This window comes from Lycorma delicatula, chromosome 4 (assembly GCF_047948215.1).
Source record: "Lycorma delicatula isolate Av1 chromosome 4, ASM4794821v1, whole genome shotgun sequence".
Classification (NCBI taxonomy): Eukaryota; Metazoa; Arthropoda; class Insecta; order Hemiptera; family Fulgoridae; genus Lycorma; species Lycorma delicatula.
In genome coordinates, this window is record NC_134458.1 from 26,098,121 (window position 1) to 26,109,058 (window position 10,938).

The following is a 10,938-nucleotide window of genomic DNA, read 5'->3' on the forward strand; positions in this document are numbered from 1 at the left end:
AATTGGAATTCATGTAAATTCTTTTGTTTTAGGTTAAAAAAACAATCCCCAAATCTATACAAAATTATACATAATTTAATTATTGATTTGTGGCAGAAAGTACAGTTTTATATTCTTGAAGGATGTCATATGAGAAAGGAACAATGGTGAAAATATTAACAGAAATATTTTTAAAAACCAATTTTCAACAATAGTTCTGAAAAAAATTATTTTGTTTCATGGGTTTTATTAATAGCAAAAGAAAAATTATTTTAACTAACCTTAATGGATTTGAAATATGAGTAAAATTAGGTCCCAAAAGAGGTGTATTAATAAGAAATGCAGATACACATCCAGGAACTGTGAATTCTGACTGTCCTGGATCAAAATCTATCACCAAAACTTTATCCCAAGATGACAAACTACGATTAACAAGATATCGAAGCAATGTAGATTTTCCTACACCACTACCACCACAAAGAATAGTCCTGGATCCTAGAATAACAAAGAATTGAACAATAACAAAAGAATATATGAATGACAAAAAATACATGTACATCACAAATTATATTATCATGATATTACTAACTTGCACATTTCTATTATAGTGAACAATAAACCCACAATGTCTACTGGAAACTTCTGAAAAGCATACAGTACAGGAGCCAGAGAAAAATATCATTGTTAGATATTTAGATCAAATATTTCAAGTTTGTTTTAATTTTATGACCCCCAAAAAATAAAAAGAATATATAATGAATATTTCACAACCCCCAACCTCAACCCAATAAAACTTAATTAAAACTATTTTAGCTGCACTAATAGCAACAGGTATGAACACGCATAAACTAAGCAATTTACAGGTTCCAACTTGATATGTACGTGCTCCTTGTAATTTAGTCTGCTTGCATAATATTCACTATTAAGACATTATATTCAAACATGCATGTGATACACGTTTGAACACATCATGCTCACAGCAGTATAGAAAAGGCATAAGGGATTGCAGAATGTCCGTTTAGTTTCGAATGCAAAGCAAGTATCTGGTGCCTTAAAGTTTTTAAAAGTGTAGTTTCATTTAAAATAATTTTAGTTTCAGTGTTGTCAAACAGTGTAACTTTTTTCAATTAAATTCTTATGAAAAATGGATAGATAATTTTTGAAAAAATGAAGTAAGCCATCTACATCCATTGAATTGCCTGGTAAAAAGGCAAGATTGTACAATGAAAGTTATTTAAATTGCGGTTTTACCACATTCAATCGAAAGCCACACTGTGGCTTTCAAGTCCTCTCCAATGTAAGAATTAAGCTATCAAAATTAATTCAACACTTGGAAATTAAACAACTGGATCATAAAAGCAACCTGTTGACATTTTTTTAAAGATTACATACTTTGAGAAATTAGCAAGCTTCTATTTGTAAATCAAGCTATACTGATATAAGTACACTTTTTTTTTTTTTTTTTTTCTTTTTCCTGTTTAGCCTCCGGTAACTACCGTTCAGATAATACTTCAGAGGATGAATGAGGATGATATGTATGAGTGTGAATGAAGTGTGGGTCTTGTACATTCTCAGTTCGACCATTTCTGAGATGTGTGGTTAATTGAAACCCAACCACCAAAGAACACCGATATCCACGATCTAGTATTCAAGTCCGCGTAAAAATAACTGGCTTTACTAGGACTTGAACGCTGGAACTCTCGACTTCCAAATCAGTTGATTTGGGAAGACGCGTTCACCACTAGACCAACCCGGTGGGTTGATATAAGTACACTTGAAGCATCTTATCTTACCTCATAGCATTAACTATGGCTAATATGTCTAAACCCCATAAAATCGCAGAAAACCTCATACTGCCTGCTGCAACTGATATGGTCAGTATTTTAATAGGCATCAAAGAAGCAAAAGAATTGAAAAAATGTGTCATTTCTAATGAAACAGTATCAAGGAGAGTCGTTGACATGGCTGCCAATGTTCATGATCAGATAATTCAGCAAGTAAGTTCAAGTGAATTTTTTAGTATTCAGTTTGATGAATCAACAGATATAGCAGACATTTCTCAGTTCTTATGTTTTGTGAGATATGAATGCGATAAGGACAGATCAATCAAAGAAAATATGTTGTTTTGCAAATCAATAATACCTGGTCAGGACAATGTTTTTTGATGTTTTTTTTTTTTTTTTTATGAAAGTACTAAAAACTATAACATAGATTGGACAAAATGTATTGCAGAATGTAGTGGTGGTGTCAAGATGATAACAGGAAAGAACTGAATTTCTGAAAAAATGAAAAGCTCTGTCGTATACAAAGGGTGGAATGGACACAGTGCTTCTTTCACAGACATGCTCTTACCACAAAAAAAAAAATTCTGAAAAATCTCAAAATCAACTTAGTAAAGCTGTAAAAATGGTTAATTTTATTAATAGCTGACTGTTACAGAATAGGCTGCTTGCTGAACTATGCGATGAAATGGGCGAAAAGAAAATATTTCTTTTTTTCCATATAGGTCAGATGGTTATCACAGGGGAAAGTGTTAACCGGTTATTGAAATAGCAAGATGAGTTAATATTTTTCCAGGATAAACGAATGCCATTCTCAATTCTGTTACAGAATAACAAGTATATGCTCCTGTTAACTTACATAACTAACAGCAAACTTAACCCAACATATGTATTTTTGAATTTAAAACGACTTGGATGTGAATTTACAAGTGCATGATCAAAATATTTTATTAATCACAGACAAAGTTCATGCTTTCATCAAGAAGCTTGATATCTGGATTATTTGCCTTCAAAGCAAACATTTTGATATTTTTTCACTCACTTCCAATTATACTGAGAAAAGTTTGGATGAATAAGACACACATTCACCACAGTTTGGTTAGCATGAATATGTACTTGTGCGAGCAAAAAATTCAGTCTGCAGAGTATTTACCAAAAGATAAAAATCACTTCTCAAAGAGATGGGTATTGAATTCATTTACTGCTAAGTTACCAGTTGAGATTCATAACCAGCCCATTAAAATATCTACTGATAAAACATTGCAACTACAATTCAGATGTTGTGAAGATTTAGATACATTTTAGCTTACTTGTCGAAGTGAATATGGAAATTTACTCAAAGAAGCACTGAAAATATTAATCTCTTCCACCACATCTTACCTCTGCAAAAAGAATTTTTCATCTATGGTTGCACTAAAAACTAACTATAGGAATGACTTTTATAACTTGAAAACAATTAGCTTTTGTGTGTTTCTAACAATGATCAATGTATGGGGAAACTTTATAATAAATGATTTTTTTTCCCATAAAATGATTTCATTATTGTTTTTTTTTCTGAATTTTTACGGGCATCGACTGCTAAGGTCATTAGCCCTCATCACATTCTTTAAAAGAAATTATTATCTCCATCAGGATCGTCATATGTAAGGGTGTAAAGGGCCCTTACATTTTATTTAAAAACACAAACTTCACAATAAACATTAAGACATAAAAGACAAGGACAATCACAAACACTTATGGGGTGTAAAGGGCCCCGATATTAAAATTTGAGATAAGGTTCTCAAAAGACCATGAAATTAAAATTTCAACTTATCAATACCATTTCTTTCTTTATATATATAAAAAACTACCGCTTAGAGATTCTTTTATCACAACTTTAAACTTTCATTTTATAGACTTTTAAGAAGTCCACTGGCGTGTAAAAATGCAACTATATTTTCTTCATTTCCATTATCCAGATCAGCACTAATATTATTTCTAAGACGGAACCTCTTTCTGAGGTCCTCATATATGGTACACTCTTCTATTAGATGCTTGATTGTCAGTGTTTTATTACAAACACCGCACATTGGTCTCACTTCGCCGGTTAACATATATAAATTTGTTAATTGCGTATGACCGATTCTAAGTCTGGTCACCGCTACTTGTTCACGGCGAGTCAACTTAAAGTCGCTTTTCCATTTATAAGGAGAAGTTTTTACTGAGTTTAATTTTGTATTTAAACTCCTCCATTCAGCATTCCACTTGTTTTTTACTATGTTTGTTAGACGGTTTTTAACATCTGCCACTCTTACAGGAAATGCATCCAAATCATCGCAGACTGTTGCCTTTCTGGCAGCTTCGTCTGCGATTTCATTACCTGTAATACCAGCATGCCCCGGAGTCCATACAAATACGCATCGCTGTCCTCGTTGTTTTAGAACGTATAAAATGGACAGGATGTTTGCAATTAGGACATCCTTAATGTTCTTGTTCCGAATTGCGACAAGTGCACTTAAAGAATCGGAACATATTAACACTCTCTCTTCGCAATAGTGTTCAGTGTAGCGAAGAGCTTGCATAATTGCAGTGAGTTCTGCCGTGTAGACACTGGCCACATCTGGCAGTTTCCAAAAGTGGGCTTCTCTATTTACATGTATTGAGCATCCAACACCATGTTCGGTTTTAGAACCGTCAGTATAAATTCTAATATGATCTTCGTAACTACTGACGGTTGCCAAAAATTCCCTTTGGATGATCACTGCTGGTTTCTTTTTTATTTCTCCTTGAGAGAGATCCAAACTTGTATTTACCGCTGCCAAGAGCCATGGCGGTATTTCTCTAGTAGAAATTGCCAATGTATCTGGAATGGCAATTTCGTATTTACTTCTTAATTCGTGGTACCTAATTCCGGCTGGTCTGGAATAGGTAGCACAACGTTCGTATAATGCAGCCATAGGATGGTTATTGAAAAGTTTATTATTTATATGGGCAGGATAAGCCCATATATTTGCTGCGTATCTTAGTAAAAGGATCTCTCTTCTATAATGTAGTGGCATTATTCCGACTTCAGACATCAGACTAGCCGCCCGACTTGTACAGAAAGCACCAGTTGCATATCTTATTCCGTTATTATGAACTACGTCTAACTTTTTTAAATGCGACTTTCTAACGGATGAATATACGATACATCCATAGTCTAGTTTAGATTGAACCAATGCTTTATACAATCTCAATAATGTCTCTTTGTCTGATCCCCAATTTAAGTTCGATAGACATTTTATAATGTTTTGGTAGGGCTCTTTTGCATCTATCACTCAAGTCCTGTACATGTAATCCCCATGTAAGGGATTTATCCAATACTAGTCCTAAATATCTTACATTTTCTTTATATTGTATTGGATTATCATCAATTGTCAACGCAGGACTTTGATGAGGAATTCTCTTCCTACAAAAGTGTACACAGCACTTTTTTCTGGTGAGAATTGGAATCCGTTATTCCTTGCAACTTCATTTAGAGCATTGATCGCTCGTTGCAATTTGTACCTCACCATAGCAGTCTTGTTGCTGGCATACATAATTGCCAGATCATCAACATAGACGCTTTTGCTGATTTCTACTGGAATGGCTAAATGGCTAATATCAATTTATTAATGGCAATGGTAAACAAGGTACTGCTCAACGGCGAACCCTGCGGTATGCCATTTTCCAAGATTCTTTCACATGAATATTCATTGTTGACGCGTACTTGGAAGGTACAGTCATTCATATAGTTGCTGAGCAGTATAGGCAGATTGCCACGAATGCCCCATTCATGTATCTGGAGCATTATACCATGACGCCAGGTCATATCGAAAGCCTTCTGAAGATCAAAGAAGACTCCGACACAATGTTTCCTTTTAATGAAGCTGTTATATATAACGTCCTCTAAGCTGATCATTTGATCAGTGGTAGAATGGTATTGTTTACATGTAAAGTAGAAGGCTATTGCGATCTCCCTTTCATATCACCGTGACTCCCAGAGATTGAGAAATGCTAATCTAGAGGATTGAAAAAACATATTACTTGATAATAACAAACTTTTATCTCCATTACATCATCACACTATATTCTGAAAATAAATTATTAAAATACTTAATTAATTTTTAAAATACTTATAAAATATTTATCAAAAATAAATTATCGTGATATGATCAAATTACTAGTACATAATATATGTTGGGGAACAAATGAATCCCACTAAATTCAATTGTATAGAATTTTATTTAACAATATCTTAGCACTGAATATTAACCACTATTAATCACTGCTTACTAACTAAACTGAATTTTTAACAACGAACATAATTAAATATAACTGAATTGTATAAATTAAAATCTGTAATTGTTCTGGTTGAATCTACTGATTATGTATCATGTTAACTGTATGAGCTCTGCATCTGAATTGAACTGCCAGCTCTCCGTGTTATTTCAGCAACCGCCCGTAGAGCAGCACTCAACAACACAACAATATATTAGATCTAAACTTAAGCATAATGTGAATTACAGTAGGGTAAAGAAACATTTTTCAATTACTGATGTTCCATATAAATATCAGATCAATCTCAGTCATATCTCTTTAGAATGATAAGTTACGGAGTAAAAATGTAAATTTATATTACAGATATTATTCATTCGGTTAATCAGTTTATTTCCATTTATATTTCATAAATAAAATAAATTTCATAAATAAAAATATTTTCATAAATAAATGCATTATATATGTTCCACACAATTAAAAATAAAAATGCAGAATGATTTATAAAAAAACAAAACCCTTCATGAATTAAGTAAATTTAGTATAAACAATTTCAATCTTTATTTTAGCAATAAATAATAAAACCTAGCATGCATATTACTAAAATGAAATGTATTAAGCTGAGAGAGCTAAGAAGTTTTCTACTATTTTACATTATGATAATGAATCACAATTGAAAGAATCATAAATCACATCAAAAATTTACCAACAAATTTAGAAATTTACCAACCAGCAGAGTACCTTCACTCAAAGAAGTGAAAGTTCTACTTCTAACATAAACATAAAGGTGAAATAGATCCTCTACTACCTAATGTAAAATAGTATAGAATGTTGATGTAAATAAATCTTTTTTTTTCTTTTGTTCCTGTTTAGCCTCCAGGAATCACTGTCAGGTATTACTTCAGATGATGAATGAGGATGATACGTGTGAGTGTGAATGTGTGGTTAATTGAAACCCAACCACCAAAGAACACCGGAATCCATGATCTAGTGTTCAAATTTGTTTAAAACTAGCCTTTACTAGGATTTGAACATTGGAACTCTCGACTTCAAAGTCAGCTGATTTGCGAAGACACATTCACCACTACACCAAACCGTGGGTCTATATAAATCAATCTGTTCACTGTGGAGTACACATTCCACAAGTTTAATGCACCTAATCAAGGACTTGTAATGCTACATATACAGTTTAAAGGTATAAATCCACGTACAGTAAAACCTTTCTATGCAACCTCTCAATATAATGCTAAAAATTTCAGATGCAATCACATCATAATGCATAAGGCCCTTAATAAAGCAGAATTGGAAAGCTTATTTTACTTTTTATTAGATATTTTCTTTTATAAAGTGGAAATGAAAGAAAATATTTTACTTTACAATTACAGGAGTTAAATGAAGGAAAAATATGTAACATCAATAATAGATAATTCTTTCCCAGCCTTGCAGGCGTGATGTTTTAATACATTATATGTTTTCTAGTACACAGAATTCTAAAATGAATTGTACAAAATAGGCTATTTCCACTCTTAAATATGATTCTGAATTTAATTTTAAATTAAATTTACATTGGCAAAAGTTAACATACTTGCCATATTTTTGAAAAGATGTTCAAAATAAGCACAGATGTACACTTTTGTGCTCAAGTGATATTGCAAGTCATCTGATACAATACATTGCTGTCAATAACAACAATTTCTTGTTGAATGTTCACATTCAGTTCATCAATACTGTGGCAATTTGATTCATAAACTCTATCTTTCAAATAGCCCCAAGGAAAAAAATTGCAACTAGACAAATTTGGGGAACACAGAAGTCACCAGCTGGTGACCTCCACCAACAAATTTATCTAGCAGAGAGTTCTGCTGATAGTTCATTCTTCTGTAAATGAAAAAATGAACACATGCTACTGAACTCTTTGATGTGTGACACATTGCTCTGTCTTGCTGGAAGAAGCTCTACTCTTTTTCCTATCTGTTAGCTGAGCATACAATTCTTCACAACTGTACAATGCACTTCTGTACTGATGGCTGGTCAAATAATATTGGCTCCAATATACAATTACCAGAAACAGCACATTACACACCAATTTTCTCAATGTTAAGTGAATGCTCAAACATCTTATGAGGATTTTCAGTCACCCAGTACCTAATGTTGTGTAAATTAACATGCCTCGTGAAACCAGCATTGCCTGATGTGAAATACAGCATCGGGTCTATCTGTCTATTAACAATGTTTTTGAAAAGCCAGTTGCAACAAGTTTCAGTTTGTCCATTCTCTTAATTTGTTTGGAGAACTGTTACACATATGGTTTAAAATTTAAATCATGAAAAACTTATGGTAAGATATGTATTTTACACACTTGTTTTAATAAATCATACAAATTTTTTTTCAGATTGGCAGAAATTCTTCTTTGAATATTGGCTCCGACTTCTGGACTACTAACAAAAGGCTGCCTATTTTGTTTTGTTTTGAAAACGACATTGTTGTACTATTTTTTAACCAAATCATGTGTACTACTTCTTGCTTTCGTTATTAGCAATTGAAAATTTTTCAGTGAATATTTGACATGTTTCTTGAAAGGATCCAGAACACACATAAGCTTCCACAACAGCAACCCTTTCCTCAATCGAATAAGGCTATTTAGAAAAACACAATTGCAAAGAATAAAACGATACTCCACTACAACATGAAAAATTTACCAACTCACAATAATAGACGAAAGTAGTAACATATACAATCAGTAATAGTGGTATTAAGAGCATTAAAGGTGATCCTCAAATAACTGCAGTTCAAGCTGGCTCAGATCGGTTTTAAGTTGCTCACACACTGTATTAGTTGTTTCAAAGGTTTAAATGTTTTTTAAATAGTATTTTCATTTGAATTTTATTTATTTTAAGTAAAATTTTATATCAAGTATAAAACACTAATTACGAGTAAAATATAATATAGAATTACATACAGCACACCAAATTTTATATCACTTTAAAATATCACTGTTTTAAAACACAAACATGTAACAATTAAAATAAAAATGTAGTAAATATAAATGTGAAAATAAATCAAAGCTGGAAAAATGGTAAAAAAATTATTCAAATTTTTAAGAATTGAATACTTAAAAAGTAAAGCAAAATATAACATCAATTTTGCAGCAAAGCCAATGACATTAGTAGAATGGAAAAGCAAAATATTCTCACCGGTCAAAGATACAATATAAAGAAAAGTATACTTATGAAAAAGCTGGGTCATTTTTCAGGTAATTGTAGTCAAAATTCTTGGCTGAAAGTATAAATCAGATATCTGAAAACTCACTGACAACTTGGGCCAATCCGCCCGCCTGTGCAAGAAGCGCCCCTGCTGAACAGGGTCGTCCGCCCTAAAGACATCGCGCAGCCCACCTACCCAATCAAAAACTATGAGCCGATGATCGCTTTCGCAATCATCGACTACAGACCAGTTCAGAATCCTACCAGGGATATCCTTACCTATGGTAACATCAATGTTGGTACCAAGGAAGGTCCTCCGCAATCCCACCGCGCCGGCGAAAGTAGCCAACTCGCCGGCGACATTGAACACTTCAAAACGGTGCTGCGCGATGAAGCCTTCTAGAAGTTCACCGCCGTCATCTGTGATCCCACTGTGCCAAAGAAGCGATTTGGCGTTCGCATCAACTCCTATAAGAATAGGACGACCCGCTATCAGCCTGATAATTCTATCCCATCTTTCCAAGTGTAAGTCAGTGGGATCTCTGTACTGAAAGTATGAACTAACCACAACTAGGTCGAAACCATCCACAAGCTTAACTACGACGTGATGCGTGTCAGAGGCTTGCCGTATAAAGTCACTATCTATAGACTTCCTGCACAGTACGGCAGATTTATTTTCACCAACATGGAATTTATTCCAGCCTGAAAAACCTGGCAGGTCACCCTTGACAACGTATGGGTGTTGTAGAAGTAAAATATTGAGGCTCCGCTTTTCAACGACGTTACCTTTTCTTTCTTTTTCCTGTTTAGCCTCCGGTAACTACCGTTTAGATAATTCTTCAGAGGATGAATGAGGATGATATGTATGAGTGTAAATGAAGTGTAGTCTTGTACATTCTCAGTTCGACCGTTCCTGAGACGTCTGGTTAATTGAAAACCCAACCACCAAAGAACACCGGTATCCACGATCTAGTATTCAAATCCATTTAAAAATAGCTGGCTTTACTAGGACTTGAACGCTGTATCTCTCGACTTCCAAATCAGCTGATTTGGGAAGACGCGTTCACCACTAGACCAACCCGGTTGGTTAATATTCTAGATTTAAATAAATACATGTTTACGATACATAATACCTTTAACCCCATAAGAAAAACTATGAAAAATCTGTCACATTTATCTTGATTTTATAATACTGTGAAACACTATAATACTGTTACAATCGAAACTATACTTTAGCGCTACATCTATGCCGACGAGGGATGAAGTTTAAAATCTTATTTTAACGGTAAAAATACCACGAGAATCCTATTTTACCGCCCGATCGCTTTAGTGTTAACCTATGTTATTTAATCACAAAACTGACATTTTTCTTTAAAAAGCCTGTTAAAGAAAATTATGTTTGTCGATTGACTTTTTAACCTAACCTGATTTTAAACCGAATTGAAACGCTTAAAATTATTCTTCTGAAATTTATTAACCCATAAGCGATTATTCCGCTTACCCGGTTTACGTACCTTTGGACCTAACATTTCAAACCGGTTATCGGCCACGATTACAAAAATATAAATTTTGGCAAGGAAGATTTTTAAATGAAATAACCGACCAAAACTTTATTTATTACATATAGCGTTCAAAGAGCGACTCAACGATAAAGGAAAACGAGTAAATTACAATAGTTGTTGAAAGTGGCCTTCATTATG